The following is a 14,839-nucleotide window of genomic DNA, read 5'->3' as shown; positions in this document are numbered from 1 at the left end:
ATAAAACAGCTCTTGCTAAACTAGATAGTTTACAATATCAGGCAATGAAGATAGCAACGAAAGCTTCATTTGGCACATTCGAATTAAGGTGAAACGAACTGGCATTAAGTTATTGGGCCAAGTTACAGTATCTTGGGGACAGTTGTCCAACATTTAAGTTTACAAATACATCAAGGAAAAAATTCAAAAGAAATGTCAAATCAGAGACTCAGCCGTTCCGTCACAGAGCAAATGATCTATTAAAAGACCTAAGATTAGATCACTATCAGATTACTGACAGGGTATTTTCGTATCAAGCCCCATAGACTTTTTTAAATCCAAACTATGACATAAACCTAGGTAGCGCTCTAATGCTATCGAGGGAATTCTTGAACGAAAAATGGTCATGGCATGTGAAAATATACACGGACGAGTCTCTCGATCCAAACACTACCAAAACTGCATTAGGTGTGGTCATTCCCGAATTTAATATTAATATATCGGAAAGGCTACCAGATGGATGCTCTATCTATACAGCAGAACTAAAGACAATATCCACAGCTCTCGAGTGGCTCGTGTCATCCACCGTTCAAAGAGCAGTCATTGTGTCAGACAAAGTCTGATAATACATGACAAAAAAACCCCACCAAGACCAGAACTTGTTCAAAATATTCGAGCAAGTGTTATTCCCTCCGAAACAAAAACAAAACCGTAGAATATACATGGATACCATCCCGTGTTGGCATAGCAGGCAATGAGTCCGCAGACAATCTGACTCATAAAGGACTCGGCCTCTGCAGGACTGAATACTTAAAATATAGCGTTCAGGAATTTAATAGCATCGTAAAAACTATAATTAAATCAGAATGTAAAAATGAGTTGGCCAGAGCATATAGTTTTTAGATTCAATTTAAACAACGATCTGGTTGTAAATATGGAGATTTATCACCCATCGCGCAAAATTTGTGTGTTACTAATGATTTATTTACCGACCATAAATTTAACCCAGTGAAGTGCGAATGTGGCCACAATTTGACCGTTAATCATGTCATCAGTGCGTGCAATAAATTGGAAAAGAAAAGACTACCTGTACGAAGTTTAATGGAAAATGCCAAACTTAAATATACCCTCCAAAATATACCCCCCCCCCCTCGGAATATGTCATATAAACTTTATGAAGCTATCTCCAAATTCATAGCAGAATCGGAAATTAACTGTAAAGTTAGTTGCGTTAAAAGAGCACTAGTCAAAGAAAGATAACTGGTTGAGTAGACCAGGTTGTCCCCTAAGCCACCTGAATGCTTTAATAATATCAAAATAAATTAACGTTAAGATAGGGAACTACATATCTAGTTACAAAGAAAGGAACTATTGTTGTAGGACAGTATGGCGGTTCAGCCTGCTGCATGATTTAATATAATAATATACTAAGGAAAAATAATGACAAAATAAAGGAATAGGGACCTACACAACCATTATTAACAACGACAGTGCACATTAATCAATTTAATTTAATCTGTGTTTACAAATTTATTTATTCCTATAAATGGTTCAATTTGTCTTTGTTGCTGCTGGCTCTTCTTTTTCTTTTCAGGTAACTTTTTATCGTACGCAAGGAAAACTCTAATGGAATGCCTACAACTTTTAAACTTTTAAGTCTTGAACTCTTAATTCATTTTTAATGATATGGAACTTATTAGACGAACATCAGTCAGTTGGACCTCCTGTTTTAACTCTATTATGACAGAGGGAGAAGATGACCAGCCCTCTCTTCTAACGACAGCGAGTTTTTAAGTGTGCTTTAAGGAACTTTTGGTATCCGAAGACCTTTTGTTTCTTTTTTTTAATTTAATTTTCAAGTGTATTGAATTCATATTCATTGTATTGGACGTTAAATCTGTAATAAATAACAACAACAACATTGTATGCTCAACATTGTATGCTCTTAAGTCATGCAGTTTGTTTCTTAGTTTTAAATATGAAATGTTTGTAAGAAAATTGTAGATGGACATTGAATTTTAACTCCCATTAAATATGGGAGGGTTAGGGGGAGCTCTCCTAGGTATATGCACAAGTTACAAAACTTAAGACTTGACTTTCCAAAATGATCTAGGAGTAAAACATGTGTCGTAAATCTCAAACTCTTTGGATTCAATATTTTGATTAAATCTCACTGTGTCCCGGACTAAAATTATAGTGTTCATTAGAAATACAAATATAAATTTGTTTGTTCTTTAATTCAAGTGTATTTCCTAAATTATTCAATGTGAATTAACAGCCCAGGCTGTATTAAACAGGAAGTTGAATTTTTTATGCCAACAAAATCGAACTCATTCAAGGCCTTTTGATTTTGAACATATTTATTAAGTTTCTTATGAATTTTCGTCAAAATGTAGGCGTATAAGAACGATAGAGACCGTTCTACCATGGCGAGATGGGTTTAACGTCCACTGGATACAAACTAGATCACATGGGACTAACACATGGTTCAATTTTATTTCAATTATTCTTATGCGCGTTGGGGTTTTTAGTAGTGGCAGGAAACCGAAGGACCCGGATAAAACCCACGAGATTGGACAGGCGAGCCGACCCTACTCCTTGTTAAGCCTGGCGCACACTACGCGACGACATTGGCGATTTCGGTCGCCGTCGATGAAAAATCAAAAACTCGTCTAGTGTGCGAACTGGGTCGGTGGCGATTTTTCGTCGCCAATATCAGACATGTTTGATATGATCACCCAAGTCGTCGCTTCGTCGCCAACAAATCCTGTAATATGCTCACAACGGCGACATGTTAAGCGACAACCAAGGGAATAAATTCACCTATTAAACCAATCATTTTTTGGCTCGGGTAATCTAATTGGAATTAGGTTTGCAATTCTGACACTTACTAAATGTTTGAGCTGTCGTATACCTGATAGGCCCAGTGGATTGTTCCGTTTGTATAGCAATATACTCAATAATAAAATAGTCCTAGGATTCATGGATGGTAATAAGAATGGGCATAGTTTTCTCCAGTTCCCGGGATTATTGGTTGTCCCATCTTGGTAATGAGAGGATTAATTATATTTAGGATACACTGAAAAAAAAACTTGTGTTGAAACAACACAAATTTTCAACACAAGTTAGGTTTTTTAACAACACAAACCTGTGTTGAAACTTGTGTTGTTTCATACAAACTTGTGTATACCCACCAACAAAAACTTGTGTTGTATTTTTTACCAATGTATATCCAGTATAGCAACCTTTCTAATGTAACCCCCTTCATTTGTTCGCTTTAAACTGTAATGTTTGTTATTATTTATTAAATAAATGATATGAATAATTAAATTAATGCCAAATTAATTCTAAACAGACATCTCGAAGGTTAATAAACAAAGTAAATTCCAGTACTAATAAAATTGTGTTATACAATGAAAAAATACCCCCACAAACACACGGCAATAATATATACCGGAAAACACCGGAAACACAGAAAAAACACCGGAAAACAACCGGAAAACACCGGAAAACAACCGGAAAACACCATTTTACACTGAATACCGGCAAACACCGGAAAAACATTAAATACCGGAAAACACCCTAAATACCGGAAAACACCCTAAATACCGGAAAACACCCTAAATAGGTAACCCGGAGCCTGGTCCTCTGTGTGCGGTTTTGGACCAAGTGAGCGCCGATGAAGGAAGGTCAAGCTCATTACGAAGTTCGTTTTACAGATAGCCCCCCACCCCCACCCCGCAAAAATATTAGTAAAATGAATTTAAATTATCACAAAGCTTCCGGCAATACTATATACCGGAAAACACCGGAAAACAACCGGAAAACACCATTTAATACTGAATACCGGAAAACACCCTAAATACCGGAAAACACCAAGTAACGCCAATGAAGGAAGGTCAAGGTCATTACGATGTTCGTTTTACAAATAGCCCCCACCCCCCAAAAAAAATTCCGATTTTTTTTTCTCCAAAATTTTTTGGACGAAAAAAATTTTCTGTCACAAAAAGGGTTGATCGATAAATTTTCAAGGAAGCAATTGTTGTTTTTGTTTGTGAAATAGAGGACTCTAGCCGATGAGGCTACTTTCCCCCCGAGAACCTCAGGCAACCAATTTGTTTTATGTACTACTATCGTAATAAAACATTACTATGTTAACCACTTCCTGGTGGCTGAAGACTTACACCGAATGCGTATTCGGAAAAAAATGTCCCCGAGAAAAGAACTTGCATCCTTTGATCTGAAGATTGTAGATGGAAAAGTATCATTTGCACTATTTCAAAGTAAACCTGAATTTTCGTATATCATCCCGTAATTTGTGATTAATTACAATGACTGTGGAAATAATATGGGTTGAGGAACGGAAGATCTATGTTCGTCACGTGACTGGACAATTCCACCCCCGTCCCACCCTGACGATGATCCCTCCCGGAGCGGCGCGCTCTCTGAAAAAATATCGGGCACAGTTTACTCTTCTAAGTTTTCCGGTAGCTATTGAGTAACCCGGAGTTTGGTCCTCGTGTGTCGTTTTGGACCAGGTGAGCGCTGATAAAATAAGTTTATTAACATACAAGCGAGCGATCGCCTACGGTCAAAGAAAAATTTCTTTTCAGATTTTTTTTAACAATTTCTTCTCCCAAATTTCTCTCAAAAAAAATTTTTTTCCAGTATTTTTCTCTGTAAAATTATTTTCTACGGAATGTTTTTTTGTAAAACCAATTTTTCGGAAAAATTTGAATTTTTTTTTTGGTGACAAATTTTTTTTTCGTCAAAAAAATTTTGGAGAAAAAAAAAATTGGAAATGTTTTTTTGGGGTGGGGGGTGGGGGCTATTTGTAAAACGAACATCGTAATGACCTTGACCTTCCGTCATTGGCGTTACTTGGTGTTTTCCGGTATTTAGGGTGTTTTCCGGTATTTAGTGTTTTTCCGGTGTTTTCCGGTATTCAGTATTAAATGGTGTTTTCCGGTTGTTTTCCGGTGTTTTCCGGTATATAGTATTGCCGGAAGCTTTGTGATAATTTAAAATCATTTTGTTCATTTTACTAATATTGAGAATTCTTAAAACACAATTCCGGTCATGATATAAACTAGAAATACAATGTGTTTTACTTTTTTTTTATGACATACTTCAATTCTACAAATCAAATAAATCCAAAATCATTTCCATCAATGTACTAATTTTGAGAATTCGTGTAAGCTCATAGTCGATCTTCACATACATTGGGCGTATTGATAAACCTTGATAAACCTAACCAGCTAATATATCATTCAAAACTTACCTTATGACATACTTCAACTCTACAAATCGAATAGATCCAAAATCATTTCCTTCAATGTACACTAATTTTGAGAATTCGTGTAAGCTCACAGTCGATCGTCATATACATTGGGCGTTGTGTGTAAGGTGTCTTGTCCGTGGATTTGTTTTCTGATGTTTAATTTGGTTGTTAATAAACTACATTGATAAACCTATCCAGCTACTATATCATTCGAAACTTACCTTAAATACCGTAAGTAAAAGAATTAAAATATGCGAGTATAAAAATGGACAAACTTACTATTTTGGTCTGTTGGGTACAGGCATATTCTTTTAGCAGATTCGTAGAAACGGTCCGACCCTTCAAACTTCTGATCATCCTTTACAGAACTAGACAATGAAAGCAAATAATTGTTATAATCATAATAATGAACGCCTTAAAGGATAGCAACGCAAAGGGTGGATATACGCGCGCACACCAGCTACGTTTTGACAGCAGCTTTTCCGAAAGAAAAACGTGGATGTTGACAAACTTAATCAGGAATGTATCCCTCAAGAAATCTGATTTCTATCGTGTTAAAGTCTCCAACTCTATATCATCCGAAGTCTTCGGCATTGAAAATAATAATTATTTGTCAATTTAAATCAACATTGATGATTTGATCTTACTGGAAAAGATGGGCTTCTGATATCCAATATTTGAGACAAAATCAACATTTTACTATTGGTACACGGATCGTGTACCATAATGCGTTTCAGCGCCATTTGTAACAAAGGACTCGAAGAACGGGGCTAGAAATATTCCACAAGTCATGTCAAACGGTGACCTCATATTCTTATCTGAAGAACAGGCGCAATAAATACTATCTGTGCAGACTAGAATAACCAGACACTAGAGATTGCCATTTGATTGAGACTTCGGGCGTATTTCGCCGAATATAACTGGTTGGAAATTATAGTAAAAACAGAAACAATTGAATGCATATCAGGTTATATATACTATTCAAAAAAAGTAGGGGATATTTGATTTTGGGGGCATAATACTAAAATATGCAAATGACTACGAAAAAAGTCACTATAGAACCTAACAGAAGAAACATTTCCAGTTACATGTGACGCCCAAACGCACCAATAGCTACCGCATGGAATGCAGGTGATGCTTGGGATCATCATGGGGGTCCAACCCAAGATTTGCACGACTCTGACTTTGAATGTTACAGTCATTGTGGCATTGAATTCCAGGGTGGAAACATCAGTTTAATTGTTTTAGTGACCAGAAAACAAATTTTGATATGCGTCGGCTTACCCAAAATGAAAGGTTACGTGCCCTTGGCATGCTACAGATCGGCACAACACAGGCGGTTGTGGCGCGGACGATGAATGTTTCTCAGTCTGTCATAAGCAGGCTATGGTCCAGATACCGTGATACACAATCTGTACAGGACAGACCACGCTCAGGTCGACCAAGGGCGACAACTCAAGCCCAGGATCGATTTATCCGTACCTTGGCCTTGAGAAATCGTGTCATCACAGCAAATCAGATCAGCGCTCGTCTTCAAACAGACACTGGTGTGAGAGTGAGTGGCCAGACGATTCGGAATCGACTGCATAGGGGTCACCTTCGCGCCCGACGTCCTCGCGTGATCCCTTGTTTGAGAGATCATCACATTCAGGCAAGGCGTCGTTGGTGTAGGGATCGTCAACACTGGGATAATCGACGCTGGAGCAATGTGATGTTTTCAGATGAGTCAAGGTTCACTGTTGATTTTTTGGACAGACGTAGGAGGGTGTGGCGTCGTCGAAACGAGCGCTTCCAAGACGTTAACGTCATCAGACATGATCGATTTGGGGGTGGTTCTGTTATGGTGTGGGGAGGCATCACTGTTGCTGGAAGAACGGCTTTACATGTTGTTGCAGGGCGTGTTACAGGCCAGTACTACCGGGACAACATCTTGGCAGTCCATGTTGTGCCGTTCGCACGACGTCATGGCCGCCGTTTCATCTTCCAGGATGACAACGCAAGATGTCACAGGGCCAGGATCGTTACAGGTTACCTCCAACAACAGAACATCACCACATTACCTTGGCCAGCACTGAGTCCCGACCTCTCCCCCATCGAGCATGTCTGGGACATGCTTGGACAGAGGTTACGTCAACGTCAACAACGTCCTGCCAATGTCCAAGAACTTGCTGCTGGGTTGCAACAGGAATGGGACAATCTGGACCAAAATGACCTTAGACGTCTCATTAGGAGTATGCCACGTCGGATCAATGCTTGTTTGGCAAACAGAGGAGGATTTACCCGTTACTGACTTGGTTGTGATGCTGTGGTAACTTTGCTGTTTGACCCCGGGTATCATTTTACCCTTATAATGGCCAGTCTGTGCCTTACTTAGTCTAACGGTCATTTGGAATAAATCGATGAATGTGAACTTCATTTCATTTTGTCATTTGTTTCTTCGTCAGTTTCATTAGGTGACTTTAATAACACTTAAAAATCAAATATCCCCTACTTTTTTTGAATAGTATATATTCATATTAAATTTTTACATGTGTTGCGACCCATTTGTGTCAATTTCTAGGTCCCAAATATTAGCGATTTATCTCCTTTAAAATAAGCTTGAAAATAAAAATATGTTAAAATCATTTAACATCTACCATTTCGTCTTCCCATGACCCAAACGATTCACACCAAGAGAATAATGTTTAAACATGTAGCCACTGTCAAATTCACAAGGTCTTTGACAGAGGGAGGGGAGATAGTTCCGGAATGGAAAGTCGCGGAATGCTATATATCGACAGGGTTCACCCCCATGGCTCCACTGATTCACACTAAATATTTATAGATTCGGTTAAAAACTGTAGCTTCGTTGCGGTTCACAAGATTTTCGAAATGACGTGATAAAACCGAAACGAAGAATGAAGAAGATGGCGGGGTTTATCCTCTCTATAATGGTAGGGTGACCAGTGCACCGTACAGAAAGTTGGTCTCAGCACGGCGAATGTACACGCTTCTGTGTCTTACCTTGAAGTGATTTCTCGCATACACTACGCACTCAGCAGTAGAGTCTATGATACTATAAATAGACATCGCACGTGCAATTCTCTACACTTCTATCAACTATTACAGCCGTAATAAAATCTATTGTTGACGATTCTGAATAGCAGTAATATTTAGCTTATTGGTTATTACAGCAGCTTTAGAAATTACGTTCGTTATTTTTAAATTGGTTTATCATTAACTGTACCATTAGGAGCTGCATCTTTTGTTTTAGTACAAATACTATCTCTGAAATACTCGGGTTAGCCAGGAATATGATACTAGCAGTAGTTTCATTTTAATTTTACAAGTTTCTTAAAACAATTGTTGAGTTGCCTAACGTGCGTGTTTCTAAATTCAATTTATTGTTCCAGCTTTCTGTCATGTTTCGTAAAAAAAGTAGTCTTGATTATCCCGGCCCATTAATCAAACGTAGAATGATCGGTAGACTGGTTAAGCGAGAATACTTTCAAAACAAGGGCACGTAACTATTTTTTACACGTTATGGGCGACACTAGGAACCATCTTTCAGTGTATTATTTATGCATGATTAAATGGTCATAGCTTATTAAAGATACATTATGGGAAATAAGATAAAGAGATGACAGTTCTCGCTATAATAGTTAAAAACTAGATAGTGTAAATGTAATTTGCTGAGAATTTCAGTCAAATTGATCCACTATGAGCCGAGAAAGAAGCGGGTGAAATTTTTGCATAGTCTCGGTCATCATTACTAAAATCATTAATATAAACAGCATAGTCTCGATTATCCACTTTTTTGATTTAATTATCAATGGCCGTTAGCGTCATATAGGAATCTAATCCAGCCAACATCGAAGGCTAGCCTTGACATCGAGAGTTTATTATGATCTGGATAAGTTAATTAATGTCTAATTGATAATTTAGATAACATTTCAGGCCTAAAGAAAGACTTGTAATAAGCAGATTTTGCTCTTGCATAATGCATGTTTAAGTACAACATGACCGTTTATTTAGTGACTATAAATGTTTGAAACTGATTTAAGGCTTGGTGTATATATATATATTGTGGTGTAATTGTCGAGAAATTTGGAGATATTTATTTATGGTGGGTCACCCTAATAATGGCCAAAATGCTCCACATCAAGTTTGAAAACAACCCTCGAATCCCCGGTTGTACGTGACAAGGAGTAGGGTCGCCTGTCCAAACTCGTGGGTTTTCTCCGCGTCCCCCGGTTTCCCCCCACTGCTAAAGACCCCTACGCGCAAGCGAATTATTGAAATAAAATTAAAACCATATGTTAGTCCCGAAATGACCTAGTTTGTGTCGAGTGGACGTTAAACTCCATTTCTCTCTCTTTGAAAACAACCCGTCACAAACTATAGCCGTTTTCAAAAGCCCAGTCGGTGCAAAATGGCAGGGCGTTAAACCCTATTTTATTTCATTTCAGAAACTACAACCTCTATTGCCACACAAGTTTTTCGGAAAAGGGGATGGGGGATAACTCTGTAATGGAATATCGAAGAACGGTGGATATCGATTTTTGAAAATAATCCGTTTAAAACTGTAGCCTCTATGGTGTTAAGAAGCCATAATGCGCCCACGTTTAAAATTAATGTATGTGTATAAAAATGAGACTTGTGCCATGGGCAATTAATAATTAATCTAGCACCCAAAAACTGAATTAGCAAATAGCGGCTAAAAGGAATTACCTAGACAGAAACTGTACATAGTTTTGCCTAATTGAGATCACCCTTTAACTCTGTAAAATGTCATAAACATAGTCAGCAATTGGCGGATTCTCATCAAAGATTTCATGCGAAGCATTGAAGTCATGAGAGGATAAACCCTATTGATTTTCAGCGCTGCGAGACCTGTCGTTCCTGATTAAGACTACAAACATTATCATCATATGAGGACTACATGTATCGATATTAAGCGCCCCTGCTACCTTCTGTTCCGGAGTTACTGCTCTTGTCATTATGACATCTCGATAACGCCATAGTGGCTAGAGTTTTGAACGGGTTTTGTGTGAAGCATTTGGTGCGTGTCAAGGTGATTTTCAGCATTCTGCTACCTTCCTTTTTGAGGTTATGCCCCTTTGTTGCTGTAGATGCCAACGTTTTTATACACCACAATTTGTTTGTGGACACTGTAACACTTCGGTCTTATACTAGCAACGAAGTCCATGCATAACAAGCGGCCATGTTGTACAGGCTACATACGTAAGTAGACTGTGTGTGATAATTAGGTGCCATGATATTATAATGAGATCGCATGCTACATCTCCCTTCTTTTAGTCTTTACCTTTAGCTTGAAATAAAACATATACACATGTAAATATCATGTGAACAAGTAAAACAATCACAGTCTTTAAAAACGTCGCCGTTGCTGAATAACTCGACCAGACCAAGTTACTCGTTGTTCGCGATTCTGGGTAACACACTGAGGTGGTATAACGGGAATTTTGACAGGTGGTTTAGGAATTGTTGAGCTATCCACAGAAGGTTTGGTGGACTCAAGAGGATGAGAGATATTTAAGCTAACATCAGACTTCCTTACATGACGTCGATTTCTACGGAAGGATATTTAGCACCCTCGTTGTAGTACTTCACCTGGCCGCAATGTCTTGCATTAGGTAGGGTGTTACGAAAATCCAGGTTTACAAGATACGGATCAGAGTAGAGTTAGAGGCTTTTGCTTTCCGCATCAGGGATTTTGCTGTTTTCACGGCTTGAAGTGTTAGTCTTTAAATTCCAGAGTTTGCTGAGTTTAATAACTTCTGCAGAGTTGTGATATAAAGCGTTATCCGAGAAGAGAACTTCAGGAATACCATGTCTGGCAAATTGGGATTTGAGTTAACAAATGATTGTAGCACAGTTAGTAGTTTCAAGATAGTCCAACCCCCAGAAATATGAGTAGTAATCTACAGTAATCAAATAAATATTACCGTCAAAAGTGAAAACGTCACTGTCCATAGTTAACTTGGTAGGCCATGTGGACGGGATGGCTCCTTCTGTTGTTTCATACCAAAGGATCGGTAGATATCACACTTGTCAACAAAGTCTTTTACAGGTAAACTCATTCCTGGCCAATATAAACAATCACGAGCTTCAATACCATCATGAGAAACATGTATTCGTTGTAGCATATCACGTCGCAGTGACTATGGAATAACAATTTGTTGACCTTTGAGAATAATTCCATTCTCCACAGTTAACTCATCACGGATGTTGAAATATGGTATCACTGCTGGGCGTAAACTATTTTTATGCTCTGGATAACCTGACTAAGAGCTTGTAGGTCATTGTCAGTTACTGTGTAGTCTTTAACAAATTGTAGACGTGTAGAAGTAATTCGGAGATTTGAGACTTTGTTGACGTTTTCTATTTCAGTTGCAAAGGAACTCGGTTTATCGGGTAGAGGTACTCGGCTTAAAGTGTTCGCTAACTACAAAAGTTTTCCAGGATAGTATACACTAGTTGTGTCATACACTTGAAGGCGGATTGCATTCGTTTGGGGCCTGTGTTGAGAGTTTTCTTCGCAATGATTTTCATTGGTTTGTGATCTGATTGTATTGTCATGTGTCTTCCATATGTGTAATGATCAATCTGGTTAAAACACAGATCCTATTTCGTTTCGTTTTTATAGTTCAAAATTTCGTTTTACTTGTCTTTACTACACTTGGATCTGGAAGAGTTGTTATTTAACTCGTGTTCTGAATGGTGTCAGGCATAAGCCAATGAAACGGTCTGTTGCGGCGAGCTTTAGGCGTGTTTTTCATGGAATTGTGGGTAATCCACTAGTAACATAAATGCTGATTGGTTAATCAAATGTCTGACGTCATATGGTCATAAGTTGGTCTTTTGACCCCTGACGTGACCTATCGCTATAACTTATCAGATCTTCATGTAGATCTGTATTTTAATCAGATTGGCGTAATGATGAACCAAACGAGACCAAACATCACCGCATATAATTCCTTCTCTATCTGTGCATATCTAGTTTCAGTGTCCGATAGAGTTTTCTGACTTTTCGTCACATTTTCGGCATGCCTAGAATATTTTTGTGCATCACAAATGCTTTTTCGCTATTAGACCATCGACAAAATCAGTAAATTCCCATGTTGGGAAATTCTAATTGTAAAGACGTCCATAACTGCCCCTTCCCCATCCCAATAGCTAAGCTAGATCAGCGCATTTGCCAACTGCATAAAAAATTCGACCCTGATCCCGGCTATCCTAAACTTATTAATTTCAGAAATAGGAGACGCATTAACATACTACGGCCTATTAAATTGAAAATGGGGACCATCAGTTGACCGAAATCAAAAATATGCTCTGAAGGTATTTTAGGCATTCCTTCGCGGATTCAGAAAATGTAACTCCCATGTCTGTAAGTAAAATATATCTTTCACGTTTCAAGATGGTGGCACTTCCGGTTCTATCGATAGACTTCATATTTTGTGTGCTCATCTGTAATTTCTTAGCTAGTACAGAAACAAATTTTCAAGGCAATCTGACCTATAAGTTTGGTCGTCGCAGTCTTGGAATTATTTTAAATATAGAACATTTATGAAACATATAATGGGCCATATTGAGACTTTTTATAAATATTTTAATAGGTAAATATTATTGTGAATGTAGCATTTGGTATCGGTTGTTGTGGTATGACACAGGCATGCATAGCGTGCAGTCACACCCCCAAATCTCCCAAACCAGCTGAGTGAGGCGAAAATGTACGATGCGGCGGGTTAAACATGATGTGTGTTTGTCTCAGGGCTATGTTTTTTTAAGCCATACACGAGATAACCGATAGTTTTAAAATTATATGGAAGGTTTTGGGTTGTTTGTTTTTTTTTGCATCAGAACGTAAGGGGCATACAAGCAAATATTGTTCGGATCTTCTAGGCAAGGAGGGCTATCACCGATAGCGATTAAATATCTTGAACGAACGATCCTTGATCCTTATTAAATTTGGTCAATATCCAAGGTTTCCTTTTGGATAAACTGCAGTTGAGATATAGCTGCTGTATTGGTTCATTTCCATATAATTTGTGTGACTATCTATTATTACCGATAACGTTTTCTGTTGGCCCTAGAAGACACGATTTATAGGTAAAACAAAGGATGTAAAATTCGTTTATCCATTCAGCGTTTTTTTGTTTTTAAATATTAGTCACTTTTCAACCAATTTTGCCCGTAAAAGAGTCAAGTAATACTGGATTGTTTTAAAAAAAAAATAACATCATGCCGAACTGAGCGCCATGGAAAACGCATCCCTTTTTTTCCCAAATATTTTATTACTAGGTGTTTTTTTTTATGTTTAATATTATGCAATACTATGAACTATTGTTTCACACAATGCTCCCAAACGCAAAAAATATCGGCCCGTGTGCAAAAAAAAAAAATTGCACGAGATGCACATGAAAAACCCAATATTCACGTGCAGCATTGTGTGTGAGCCCTTTAAAAGCATGTTTTCAACTTAATGTGCAGTACATGAACTGTGAAACGTCAATCTGTCGTAATTTGTAGTTGGACGTGTGAAGGAATCGAGCTAGAGATGCCGAGACTTACTGAAAATCAACGGAATGCAGCGATGGGAATGTCCAGGTCTGGCATGTCTACACGTGCTAATTGTAAGGTTGGTGGAACGTGTTCGAGTTACTGGATCAACACGTGACCGTCAACGTCCTGGTCCACAACGCGTTACAACCCAGGCTCAAGATCGCTACATCCGGGTCACTCATCTGCGTGACAGATTCCGCCCAGCGACTCGAACAGGTGAAGCAGTCGTCGGAAGACAAGGACCAGTAAGTGCCAACACCATAAGACGTCGTCTAAGAGAAGTAGGACCCCGTGCACGACGACCTTATGTTGGAGCTATCCTCAGGGATCATCACCGTCAGCGGCGTTTGATATGGGTTCGAGGACACCAGACATGGAGAAGAGTAGACTGGCAAAGTGTGCTCTTCAGTGATGAGAGTCGCTTTCATCTTTATCACGCTGATGGCCGTCAACGTGTGTGGAGACGTCTTGGGGAACGTCTTGCAGACTGCTGCGTCTTCGAAACGAATCGATGGGGTGGGGGAAGTGTAATGGTGTGGGGAGGCTCCACATTTCATCACCGGACCGCCCTACACATTTGCAGGGGTCGCGTTAATGCTGTAGCCTACCGTGAAGATGTCTTGCAACCAATTGTTGTTCCGATGTTTCGAGCGCACCCACAACTTCCAACAGGATAATGCACGTCCGCATACCGCCCGTTTTAGTATGGATTCCCTGGCTGCTAACAACATCAATGTCTTGGACTGGCCAGCCAGTCTGTATCGGAGACCACAGATGCACACCATTGCTGCTTTAGAAGCTGCTCTTGTCTAAGAATGGAACAATTTGCCCCAGGCCTTCTTTCAAACATTGGTAAATTCCATGCGACGTCGCTGCACAGCGTGCGTAAGAGCCCGTGCAGGACACACGCGCTACTGACATCTGTGTCGTACTTTTGGTTTTGACCTCCCTGACTTTGTACCGTTGATTACAGATTAAACATCCATAAGTGTACAAATGTGTTATTATTGC

This window comes from Patella vulgata, chromosome 4, assembly GCF_932274485.2.
Source record: "Patella vulgata chromosome 4, xgPatVulg1.2, whole genome shotgun sequence".
Lineage (NCBI taxonomy): Eukaryota > Metazoa > Mollusca > Gastropoda > Patellidae > Patella > Patella vulgata.
The sequence above is the reverse complement of the archived record's forward strand: the minus strand, read 5'-3'. Positions refer to the sequence as shown.